This window comes from Notothenia coriiceps, unplaced genomic scaffold (assembly GCF_000735185.1).
Source record: "Notothenia coriiceps isolate Sejong01 unplaced genomic scaffold, NC01 NC01_scaffold00000339, whole genome shotgun sequence".
NCBI classification, from domain to species: domain Eukaryota; kingdom Metazoa; phylum Chordata; class Actinopteri; order Perciformes; family Nototheniidae; genus Notothenia; species Notothenia coriiceps.
The window spans coordinates 8,009,701-8,022,324 of NW_011333040.1; the positions used below are offsets into that span (position 1 = coordinate 8,009,701).

At 43.4% G+C, this 12,624-nt stretch overlaps 1 long non-coding RNA gene across 1 annotated transcript; it reads right to left on the reverse strand.

Annotated features, from left to right (window-relative positions):
- Positions 1-213: 213 nt before the first annotated feature.
- Positions 214-1,884, reverse strand: LOC104944361 (uncharacterized). The gene is made up of 3 exons (XR_798214.1): positions 1,765-1,884; positions 839-944; positions 214-259 (listed from the first exon to the last, which is right to left on the reverse strand). It is a non-coding gene; the product is annotated as an uncharacterized lncRNA (long non-coding RNA).
- Between the last annotated feature and the right edge of the window lie 10,740 nt (positions 1,885-12,624).

The following is a 12,624-nucleotide window of genomic DNA, read 5'->3' on the forward strand; positions in this document are numbered from 1 at the left end:
CAGATACACTTCCCATACCCATAAAACATTATGATGCGCCCCTCCACTCCGCTCTACTCACCGTATGAGTGTTCCCCATCCAGAGGAGGGACTGTCCTGTGCGTTGCATCCAGTGGTGGTGGCCGGGATGAGCGTGAGCGGCCCGGTCCGACCCAACCTGCTCCGCCCCCCGGGAACCAGGAGGTGAAGGTCTAGTCTCGTGGCAACGTACTGGGAAGGGTGTATCCGGTGCGGAAACTCCACGCGCTCCTTGTTTTCCCTGTTGAGGCGTTTGAACTTTGTCATTATCTCATTACCCCTCTTATAGTCACCATCACCATCATTATGATCATGTATCTTCATCCTGTCTCTCATTACCACTACTACCATTATAATCATCAAGAAAAAGAAAATGTGATGGCACAGGGAACAGCCATCATCTTGTGGCCTGGTCTATGAGTTCTCATTATATAGTGTGTTCTCCCTAATATGATACATAATAAGAGCCTGTACTTCAGGAGACATTCATATTAGTGCCCTGTAACATTAATGTCACCACATCTCATCTTAGAGAGGGGGGGCGGGGGGGGGGGGGGCGAGGGAGAGAGTGAGGGGGTACAGAAATACCACATCAAAGGGTGAGAAGAGTAAATGGAGTGAGGGGATGAGAGAAAAGAGAAGCAGAGCCGCAGACTGGGAGAGAGAATAAAAGAAGTGCAGCTTATCAGACGGGAAGAAAACCTGAATAGATGCTACCGTGTGCACATGTGTGTGGTTGTGTGTGTGTGTGTGTGTGTGTGTGTGTGTGTGTGTGTGTGTGTGTGTGTGTGTGTGTGTGTGTGTGTGTGTGTGTATTTACCTCATGATCATTTCTCTGTCCAGATGATGAAGGTTGATCTGCTCCTCTGTCATCCTCTTCCTCTCCTCTGCCTCCCGACCCAGAGGATACATGGGGCGTGATACTGCTGTAATACAATCAAAGTGACATTAAATATCATGACGGTGTTTCAGACAAGTACATCTGAAAGCAACTGAACTGAAGACTATGTGCAGACGCTCGTACACATAATCTTATATAGTGGTTTTCTTTGTGTGCCAGAAATTGTTCCTTTTTCTTGTATACCAATCAACCCTCCACATGCTTCATATAACTATTCAAATAACACTTCAGGAATGGTTTCTGTATCCTGGGGGTTGCAGTCATTTGACAGGCTGGGTCCATGTGTGTAATATTAGTGTAATTATGGTGTAATAACAGTGTAATATAGGTGTAATTACAGTGTAATATAGGTGTAATTACAGTGTAATATGGGTATAATAATGGCGTAATAGGAAGGTAATATTGTTGTAACATGATGTAGTGGGGTGTATTAATGCATAATATGGGTGTGACAGGGGTATAATAACAGTGTAATATGGGTTTAAAAAGGGTTTAATTTGGGTGTAATAATGGAATAATATAGGTGTAACACGGATGTATTAATGTCTACTATGTATGAAACAGCAATCAATTAATTTTCCAAAATATATATATGTGAATGCCCATTTAAAGGTTAAAAATCAGAAGCTGTTTGAGTCTAAAGGTCGGACATGCTTAAAGCTTCTCTGCTAATTTGTCTCCATTTGGCCGGTTAATTACGGAAATAAGTCCTCAGTAAACATCAAAAAAGGACCCAGAAATATAAGATACTGTACATAGATCCCCCCCCCCCGCCTTAATGAAGCCCAGAGCACAGAAATAGCATTAATTGACTTTCAGAGCAAGGAGCATTAATGATGTCTGACCTTTCATGCTGGGCAGCACCCTGCCCTGTCTGCTGTGTCCGGGGGTGTTGTCTGGGGAACGATGGGGGGGCCTGGCTACCGCGACCGCAATACCCACCGGAGGCTGTCGCACCTCCCCCTCACCTGCCTCACCCGCCTCCTTCCCCCCTCGCTCCCCCCTCTCGCCCTCGTTAGCAGAGCCTCGGCGAGGAGGCAGCGACTGTTTGGGAGGGTCTTGCTGGGAGGTGTTGCTTTTAGCTCCTCCTCCCTTGTCCCCTTTCTCTGATCTCTCTCCACCCTGCTTGAGGCAGCCCAGACCTCCAAATGGGCCTCGATGTGGCAGCAGAAGAGGCTGCTGGGAGCTGTAGTTCATTAGGTTCTTCATGGCACTGCCCTCGCCTTCCGCGTTGTGCGTTGCGGAGCGGGACAGAGGTGGAGGCTGGTCACTGTTTGGAGCTCTGGAGCTGAGCCCTCTTACTTCACTGTTACCACCTGATGCATGATGGGAGCCTTTCCTCTGGTCCTCTTGAAAACCCCCTTGAGCCCCCCAGGAAGATGCAGTCTGTCCTCCATCTCTTCCCCTCTCTTCGGTACTTCCTCCATGGCTGCTGTGCTGCTGGTGCCGTATCCTTGCCACCTTTTGTCCTTCCCTTTGAGACGCCGACCCCGACCTCCCGTCAGGACCTGAGAGGGAACAATCCCTAAATGGAGGAGTTGAGCTATTCTTGGATGTCCCCTGTCCGGCACTAGGCTGCGTCCCCTGGGCCTCGAGTGGGAGCGAGGGCCGGTAAACGTCGTCCACCACCTCTACGTCTCTGAAGGATGTGTCCAGGCTGCAGGACGTCAGCTCGGGCTGCCCGTTGGGTTTGTTGAAGTGCTGCGTCTGGTGGCTCCAGTCGGGAGGTTTGTCGGCTTTTCCATATCCCAACTGCTGCTGGTGCGGCTGGGATTTGTCCTTCTTTTGGCAACTAATTCGACTGTGATGATGAGAGGAACTGTCATAGGATCCTTCTCCACTCTTCTCATCTGACTTTCTTCCACCTCCTCCTGCTCCACGACAGTCTGAGGCGGACAGGTCTCCAAGTGGCCCAGCTGAGGGTACATAAGTCGGGTTGATTGCTTTCCCCTCCCTGCCGGATCCTCCAGATGCTGGATCTTTGGAGGGCGTGAGTGTAAGAGGGGCCGGGGGACAGTAAAACTCCGGATGAGGGTGGTGATGTGCATGGTGTAGCCACCCTGTGGAGCCCATGTGCAAAGCGTGAGGAGGAGGTGGCGGAGGGGGAGGGGGAGGGGGAGCCATGGAGTAAGAAGTCACAGAGTGAGGGTTTGGAGGCGCCAATATGGCCGACGATGCACCTCTTCTCATACATTCATTGGAAGAAGAAGCTGAGGATTCGCTGATCCTCATCTCCCCGTTTACAGAGCCATCCTTGGAGCAGCGCCTGCCTGATGGAGGTCTACCAGCTCCACCACTGCAGCTGCTCAGAGATCTGTCCCTTCCTCCCGTCTCTGCTGTCGGACCACCACTGGACAGTTTACAGGCACTCATGTGTTTCTCCTGACTGTCACTGTACTCCTTGTGTCGCTCCAGAGGGTGTCTGTGGTCCTCCTCCCTGCCTGTGAGGTGAGGAAGGAGAGCGTGGTGAGGGTGGGGGTGAGGGTGGGGGTACGCTTGGTGGTGGTGGCCGGTCGGAGGGTTCGTTTGGTGGTGATGATGTTGTTTGTCTTTGCTCTCCTGGTGCCGCTCCTTGCTGCTCGATCGTTCCTTCGCCTTCGACACGGATGATAGTCCTTTCTCGCCGACGTCCTTGGTGCTCTTCCCGCCTGTTCCACCTCCCCCGTTGTCCGTCTCTCGGCTGCAGGAGCCAAGTGGGTGGCCTGGTCTGGAGAGGGGGGGGAGGCTGTGACTGGTGGAGAGCAGGGGGGGCTGGGGAGGAAGGCTTCTCAGGTAGAAGTGATCTGGAGGAAAATAAATGAAGTTACTAAAGTTCAAGGTTTGAGATTTGAGAAAAGTTGCAGTTGCTTTAATTAGGAATGCCACAATATCAGAAGTTCGCTACATGATTATCGTTGCCAAAATAATTAACCGTTAAAAGATCCTCATAAAAAAGGCTACAAGTCATATTCATCTAGAGCTTTGTTTATTGTGAGTTTTGACTCTTTTTGGGAAATTAATTATACGCAAACGCGATTTTTGTAATCAATTAAATTGGCGAATGATTTACAAGGTATTATCAGACTTGTTTTTTTTAACATGAAACCAATATTTCTTTTTTTAAATATCACAGTTATTGAAAAGGGAAAACCACCCAAAAGCATGATAGGGCCCATTTCAAAAGCACCATATTTAACTGTGTCATAGTTATGTAGAAAAAAGGAAATAACAAATGTGTAACTTGCAAAAACTAAACCACAAGTGAACAGCTGTTTTTAGTCCTGTGAAGAGTGCTGATTGAGCAGGAAGTATATATGTACATAAAGCAGTTTTGTCACATTCACTCACACACTTACACTTACACACACACACACACCTACCTTTTTGAGTTTCATAGAATCGGTGCTGTCCATAGAGGCCGTTGCTATGGTGATCCAGAGGACTCATGGGGAGAAAAGGAGAAGCGAGACTTCCTGAATAGCTGGGGTATCCTGTCAGAGGGAGACGGAGACAGAATTGATGTCTTTCTGCAGTGTTGACATTCAGCAGCCCTCTAAACAAACAGTTTATCTCCACAATCTATCACAAAATGGGGCCATTTTGAGCGAAAACACAGAAGAAAAAAAACATGGCCAGTTAATGCTACTTTCACTCTGAATGCACTTTTTTAGCACAAACACACAACATGAGTTGACATTATTTACAGTGGACAGAGTGGTGACAAAAACCACAGCAGACAGCGACTGCCAAGTTCAGCACTTTAACTGGGTGGAATTTGTTCTTCTACAAAATACATTTTTCCCAAACCAAAGACAAATAGAACGAAGCATCGCAACAACCCCCCCTCCTCCACACACACACACACACACACACACACACACACACACACACACACACACACACACACACACACACACACACACACACACACACACACACACACACACACACACACACACACACACACACACACACACACACACACACACACACACACACACTCCTCCCAGGAGGTCATTGGGAGGTGAACAGTCGTTCCACTCAGTTCCTCGTCTTCAAGGACGTTGAACTGTATCGTACGATAGAGGAGGTCTCGGTGGTTTGTGTTGGTGGGGGCAGAAGGGTGATGGCCGGTGTGTGTGTGTGTGTGTGTATGTGTATGTGTATGTGTGTGTGTGTGGAGTTGTCGTGGTGGTCGAGGAGTGGTGTTATTTGGGGGGGAAAACAGTCCATGCACAAGTACACACACACACACGCACGCACGCACGCACGCACACGCACACACACACACACACACACACACACACACACACACACACACACACACACACACACACACAAAGTCCAGATGGTATGCATTTATTTGTGTGTCTCTGTTTTCCTTGTCCATCATTCCTTCACATCTACACATTAATGTACAGTGACTCATATTGCCTCAGTAAGTAGACTCCTGACTCCTAAAGATAGTGTTGAAGTGTCCTTTAGCAAGCCACTGATCCTCTCTTACCCCTTTTTCCAAAAGTCTATTTTGTTGCCATTTACAATTAAAGTGTGTCTCTCTTTTTTGCATCCTTAGTGTGTGTGTGTGTGTGTGTGTGTGTGTGTGTGTGTGTGTGTGTGTGTGTGTGTGTGTGTGTGTGTGTGTGTGTGTGTGTGTGTCTGAGAATGGTCTTCTTAATTTCTGAAAGTTCTTTTGTCCCCAGAAATGGATGCCAATTATGGCGGAGGACTGTTGGATATGGTGAAGGGAGGAGCCGGCAAGTTCTTCAGCAACTTCAAGGACAACTTGAAGGACACTCTGAAGGACACCTCCACCAAGGTCATGCATCAGGTGGCCACGTAAGTTACCGCTTCATTATACACATGAACTGCACTATGGCTTAGCACTCACTGTTACTTTCTGCCATACAAATCTTTTGTTTTGGTGTCCCTGTCTGTCTCTACTAATTACACTATGTGATCAAAGAATTGTGTACCTACATTTAAATCTGATGTTTCTATAAAAGTGCCAGATTTTTTCAACTTTATTTATAGTGTAGATTAGCAGGCATTCAATGTATCTGAAACGCTTGTTATTGATACCATATAGTCTGGCATAAAGACTAATCTCGTTTTTTACGAAAGAAACCCCATGTTGGAAGCGATATTATAACATTTGGAGTAGTTTATAAAATAATGCGAAACAGTCACACTGCACAGCGGTGGACATTTTAACACATCTTGACTCTTGTCAAAGTAAGAGTAATGATCATTGAATGGTGTTCAGAAACCTAGCTCATAAACTTGAGCACAGCTGGATATTTTATCACATCTTGACTCCTATTTTGACTAATGAACATTAAATGGTATTCAGAAACGTAGCTCATATTCTTGAATGTTATATACAGTATATATGAAATGTTGTGACTTCTAATGTAGCGTTGTTTCAGCTGTTGATTACATTGTGACGCAAGTCTGGAAATAGCTTCCAAAGTGAAAGAGAGCAGTGTGGATGAGAGGAGGGAAAGAGGGAGGCAGCAGAGTCTGACACGGCTCGGTCGTCCCAGTGTGTTTGTGCACAGGCATCTGCACAGGGCAGCACAAAGGGGCCTCTGTGCTGGCAGAAACACACAGCTCCTCTCTGACTCAGCAAGCTTGGCCGTTGTGTCTCTCCTCCTCTGCTGCTAACATCTCAACAAACTCCCACTCTTCTGTCATTCCGTCCCCCGTCGTTTTTCGGCTGTTTCTCACCTCTCATCACATTTCCTTCTCGCCTCTCTTTGCCTTCTCCTCTCCTGGCTGAATTATTCATGGTGGTTCATTGTGCCAAACAGCCAGTGCACTGCTGATACAGAAGGATTCATTTCATTAGGGCCCTGTGAGTGTATGTGTGTGTGTGTGTGTGTGTGTGTGTGTGTGTGCGTGTGTGCGTGTGTGCGTGCGTGCGTGCGTGCGTGCGTGCGTGCGTGCGTGCGTGCGTGCGTGCGTGCGTGCGTGGTTGTGATAATGGGGTGGTGGGAGGGAGGCTACCGTGGCAACTCACTAAAAGCCTCAGAAAAGAAAGGTAGATGGGCAGAGGTAGACTAATGTCTAGTTTAGGGCAGTACACTTTGAACCTTTCTACATTAACTATTCAGCTGTGATCTGACACTGAGAGTTGATCATACTGTTGTTTACATCATATTTAATACATTTATTCCCAGATTGAAGGACAGAAAAGATGACTCTAAAAACACAAGTTGTTTCCAGAGGTAGAGGTAGCACTATATGCTTTATTGCCTTCATAAATAAATCAACACGCTGTGAACTGAGCTACCGGCTCACTATCTAGTAGATCTACAGAGCAGCTTCAAGCATGCTGGGTGGATTATATAGACGTAGTATCATGATTTTTTCCTGTGCCAATGACAAGTGCTCATTGACTTGTCATTGGTGGCTTCCCTATGTTGCTCCATGAACCAAAGTCAGCAGTTGTTTAGAGAGATATGATAAAGAGATGCAGGATCTAATGATGAATTCCTATGAGGTTGGCAGCTTGTAAACAAGACTGCTCCATCTGTCTCTTTCTAATGTTTTTATGTTCTAATGTCCTTTCTCGCTTATTTTCTCGCGTATTATGTTTATATTTTAGTCCACCTTTTAAACATTTTAACAATTTAAAACTACAAATGCATACGTGTAATATGAATGGGGTGGTGTACAGCTCATTGTCTCCCTTTTACTGTCTGCAACTCCACTGTTTTTATTGACTATCTTTTAGATAAGTTATAGCTTGTTTTGGCCTGGCCCTGATTATTATTGTAGTACAAAAAAATCATTCTATGTTTACCCCTTTGGCAAAATGTCTCAAGATAACATAATGTTCTGTTTCATATAGAAGGGTATTGTTTTGCCGCTTAAAGGATTCCTATGCTAGCAGACTTTCTTTCAATTTAATGTGTGTGTTTTTCGTCCAAGTTTATCATGTGTTCAAAGACTTCAATGAAAATTCCCCTGAGCAAACTTGATACAAAACAAAATCCCTTAAGCTCAGTTATTAACCAGTGCCTCCACCCCAATTCAACTTCAATCGCTCCTCTCTGCTTCCCTCTCATCTATATTCCAGGCAAAAGGCTGAAGCTGAATTATTTAAAGCAGCCTGCTTGTTTGTTTACCTGGCTGAACAGGATTTTTGGTCAATCGGTCAACAACGCTCAGCTGTGTTTTTTCCTCCGTCTGTGAGAAACACATGGGTGATGTGGTTTTGTGAAAGGCACAGTGTCCTAAGTCTGCTCCCAGACACCCTACAACGCCCCCCACCAGACACACATTCATCTCTCTCTCACTTCTTATTTGTCATTTGTCCCTATTTCATTAGTGACTTTTTGTCAACCAAATAAAATAATATAAAAACGGCAACACACTGAAGACATTTTGAGGGAAGTATAGGGAATGTAGAAAACTCCAATCTAATATCCACTGGGATGTAGCCCACTTACACTGTGTTTGTTTGTTTGAGTGTGTGTGTGTGTGTGTGTGTGTGTGTGTGTGTGTGTGTGTTTATAGTCACTTAAGATAAGTGGAGACCTCTCTGCTGCTGTAATCGGGCCTAAAATTGCTTTGATGCTTGTAATGTTTGCGTTCCAGTAAGAACCATAAACAACAGGCAGTGTGGTGCTTGTTGGTATCTGCTTTTGTGTGTGTGTGTGTGTGTGTGTGTGTGTGTGTGTGTGCATGTGTGTGTGTGTGTGTGTTGTCACTTTACCCTCATGTATGTAATTACAGGTGTGCTGTTAAGGACAATTCATTGAATTATAGTGATTACAAACAAAGTGAGATACCACCAACAAGAAAGGTATATCAAAGGTAGAATGTAAGAGTGTTCAAAAGAGAGATTGACTTTATTTAAATTACTTGCATTATTGATATTTCGAGTTATAATACACATACTTAAGAGTCAACATCAGTGAAGGTAAGAAGAGTCAGACACATAACACATGCTTAAAACGTGTACATTGGTCTCAGACAGTATCGTGGCTACCTTGATTAACAGAAAGGATAAGATTCCCCTTCGTCAGCTTTGCCCTTCCTTCCAGTTGTGTCCTTCCTGACTATTTCATTTCCTGCACCACACCTTGCAGTACATGTTAATTGGCTGCAGCTCTAACTTCATGAGATCAGTGAGGCTGCTCATTTGCATACTTGGTGACTATTGGCCATCACCTTTTAAACCTACCTGACACTTGACCTAATATCTCCTTTAATAGCCAACAAGCTATTTCCGGAGATAAGTAGGTAAAACTGCAGATTTGTGGAATATATTTCTAACAACATAAAACAAGGAAATTAAGGCAGTTTCTACAAATACTCTTCTTTGTATTTTGTAACATCAATTTAGGGTTAGGAAAGGTTATCTGTGTACTGGCCTTAATATGAGTATATATATATATATACAGTCCAGATATTCACCTTTTATGTCAATACAGTATGTGAAACTTGCAGGCTGCATTTTAACTGAACTGTGGTCAAATGACTTTACAGTAATATGGGATACACCTGGATAAATAAAGGTTTGAAATTAAATTAAATATGGAGGAATTACTGACTAAACAGCTCTGATGGCTCAGTTTGTTATATTAGCTGCTGTATTTAAGTAGCAGTGCATTACATAACCAGGTCTAGGAATGCATCATTGCAATATGGCACTCCTCCATGACCACACAGAGGTCGTTGGCCCTGATCAGCCCTGCTAAGGGGATTTTCACAGTAGGCAACAAGTCAACTCAATTTGATTGACATTAGCCTGGTTTTGCATGATAATTGCAGGAAAGCGGGAAGCTGAGCTATGTGTTACTGCTGGGTACAAATATTTTTGAGAAAGAATATAAAAATGTACTTATATTACAACAAATAAGAAAATTTTCCTGCAGTCATTCACTTCCATGACGCAGCAGCAGCGGATTAGTTGTGTCTGCACTGCAGCTGTTCTCAGAGTTTCAAAGAAAACTCCATATGGAACAGCTACATTTAGCTATAAAAGACAATGGTTCTCAATTGAAGAATTCACATATGGTACCACTTTGATCCTGGTCATTGCAGCCTAATGTGGGGAAGCATCTGCTCTGAAGCATGCTGAGGAGAATAACTTGTGTATACAGTACATGACATGTAGCCTGATGCAGAGGTGGATTGACCTTTTACATGCTCGGCATGCATTGATTTCCTCTGTTTGATAAGATATGTTACAAGGAAAGAGCATCCTTTGACTAGATGCCTAAAATGTGTGAAAACCACCAACAAACATGCCTGCTGTTTAATAGTTTACCTGCAATAAATGTGTATGGACAAACATTCAAAATAATCTTCAAATATTTGTTTCTTTGTTGCAGGTACACAAAAGGGGAGCTAGACATTGCCTACATCACATCAAGGATCATAGGTAAACATATTTGGTTTTACGAAATAGATTTTTTGTGTGCGTTTGGATAATCTCTTCACAAGAAATAATAAATCAGAGTCCAAAACTTTCGATTAAAAATAATTTCACTTTAAAGACATTGAAATGTTACAATTTGTAAGTAATTACTAGGAGAGAAAAAAAGTCCCACGACTAAATTATCAAGAATCTGGTACATAGATGTCTTACTTTTTAAAAAATATTTTAATCAGCAAATATTTTTTTAGGACTATGTTCAACCCAAAAACTTTAATTTGATTTATATTCAAATATTTCTAAATGCTAATTAGTGCATGAACATACATGGCTTGAAATTGTTAGGCCATTTCCAAATTCTCAGAGTTAAAAGCTTAGGTTCTTAAAAATGTATAATGTATAAATGCTTTATAGATGATAAGCTAGACATGTGTCATGTGACCCTGTATTAACCTACTCATAAGCATAAACACATTCACAGAAATGTCCCTTATTTTGAATACTCACTTGCTTCTAGTTCCACATGCGTTTGAGTATGAAGTAGCAGTGTGTCCTTTGGAAAGCATAGTCAGCTGGACAACTGTCCCCTGAGGGCTTCTATCCCACAATGTTTTCTGTGTGGCCACGGATAGTCATGTGTCAATGTAGGTCCACATTTCAATTTACTTATTGTAGAATAACTGTAGAGAATAATTGAAGATGGACATTGAGTGTGAGGCTATTATCTACATCAGGGGTGCCCAATACGTCGATCGCAAAGGTAGTGTGGGTAGATCGCATGGCATTGAAAAAAAAGAAAAAGAAAACATTTAAAGAAAAAAAGAAAAAGAAAGGTTAGCCTATCATCCATCTTTACTGTGGCATTTGCCACTTGATTAAGGTACAGGTAAGCCAGTCTGAGATCTCATATTTTCTAACACGCAGTTCACCACGCATGCGCGGTGAACTGCGCCAGCTGCAAATCACCGGTGAGCTGATTACCTAATTAGCCTTCCAATTTATACAATTCTAATAAATAAAGGGTACAAGGGGGGCCTCACCTCCCTCATCTGAAGCGCAAATTGCGGCACAATAAGTGTAAGTGCGCCACAAGTTTCTCGGTCGGCCCTGTAGGTAGATCACCAAACGCAACATCTTCAAGAACCAGCGTCCTGAGACTCTGAGGCTATACTAACATTTTAACAAACTATGATGGTGTCCATAATCCACAATTAAATGAGGGAAAGAAACTGGAGCTAAACTGACGGATAATACCCATAAATTTTTTGTATAAAACGAACACAGATCATAAAAACGTCGAAGCCTCTAGAATCTAGCACCTAGTGCCGAAAAACTGCTAACCCACCTAGATCCACATGGGCGACCTGTGAACTGCGTCGCGTTAAACGCCAAGAAAGCGCCGCGGTTTTGTCCGGCCCTCCCTCCGCGTCATACCTACCGGAAGCACATTTCAGAAGACAGTCAGAAACGCACTTTCAGAGCATTTCAGAGTCATTTCAGAGACGGTGGCGTCTTCCATGAACCGGGGCTCACAGTTTTTGTTGATAGTGGGTATTTCCCTGGACAGGCGCGCTTTGATACAGATCAAAGTTAATAGTAATATCGTATATTCCAGTTAATAAAAACGACATGAATCAACAGATGTGATTATAGCTGTAATTTTAGTCGGTAAAAATACATATACATCATCATAATATATATTCAATAATAAACTAATAATTTATACAAAGTGCTGTAAAACGAATGGAAGAACGCTGGCATTTCTCCTCCTACTTGGATAAGACCTACGCGAGGGAATGGTCAGATCAAAAATAAGTATTGTGTGTGTAGGTATATAATAATATAATAAAAACATATAGTAATACAGTATATATATGTCAATATAATGGCTCTGAACGATTCCCACTTCAGACTGCCTGCCCAGAACATTAAAAAGATTACGGCTGCGTCTGCGCAAATAGGAATTCATAACTAATTTTAGAGGAGCCCTGCCGCCGGGACCTTCTGGGAAGCAAACATGATTAGTCTTACCTTTGCTGTTGTTCTTGATCAAAAAGTTGCTTTCATGGCAATTACAACCGATAAAAACGCTGCTGAAGGTTAATCAATGGTTAATACCAAAATTGGTAACTGTTCACTTTGAAAATGATTACTCAGTGGATAAACCATCTTCATAATTTATAGGCAATATTCAGTTTTCAGAGTGTAACAAAGTAAATTTGGTTTGGCGCAAACTGAAGTGCGCATCACTAACTCACAATCCTCAATATGGTGTACTTAGTATGATAGAGAACTTAGGATCTCCCCTCCAATTCTATTGCTCCTACGGATTAAG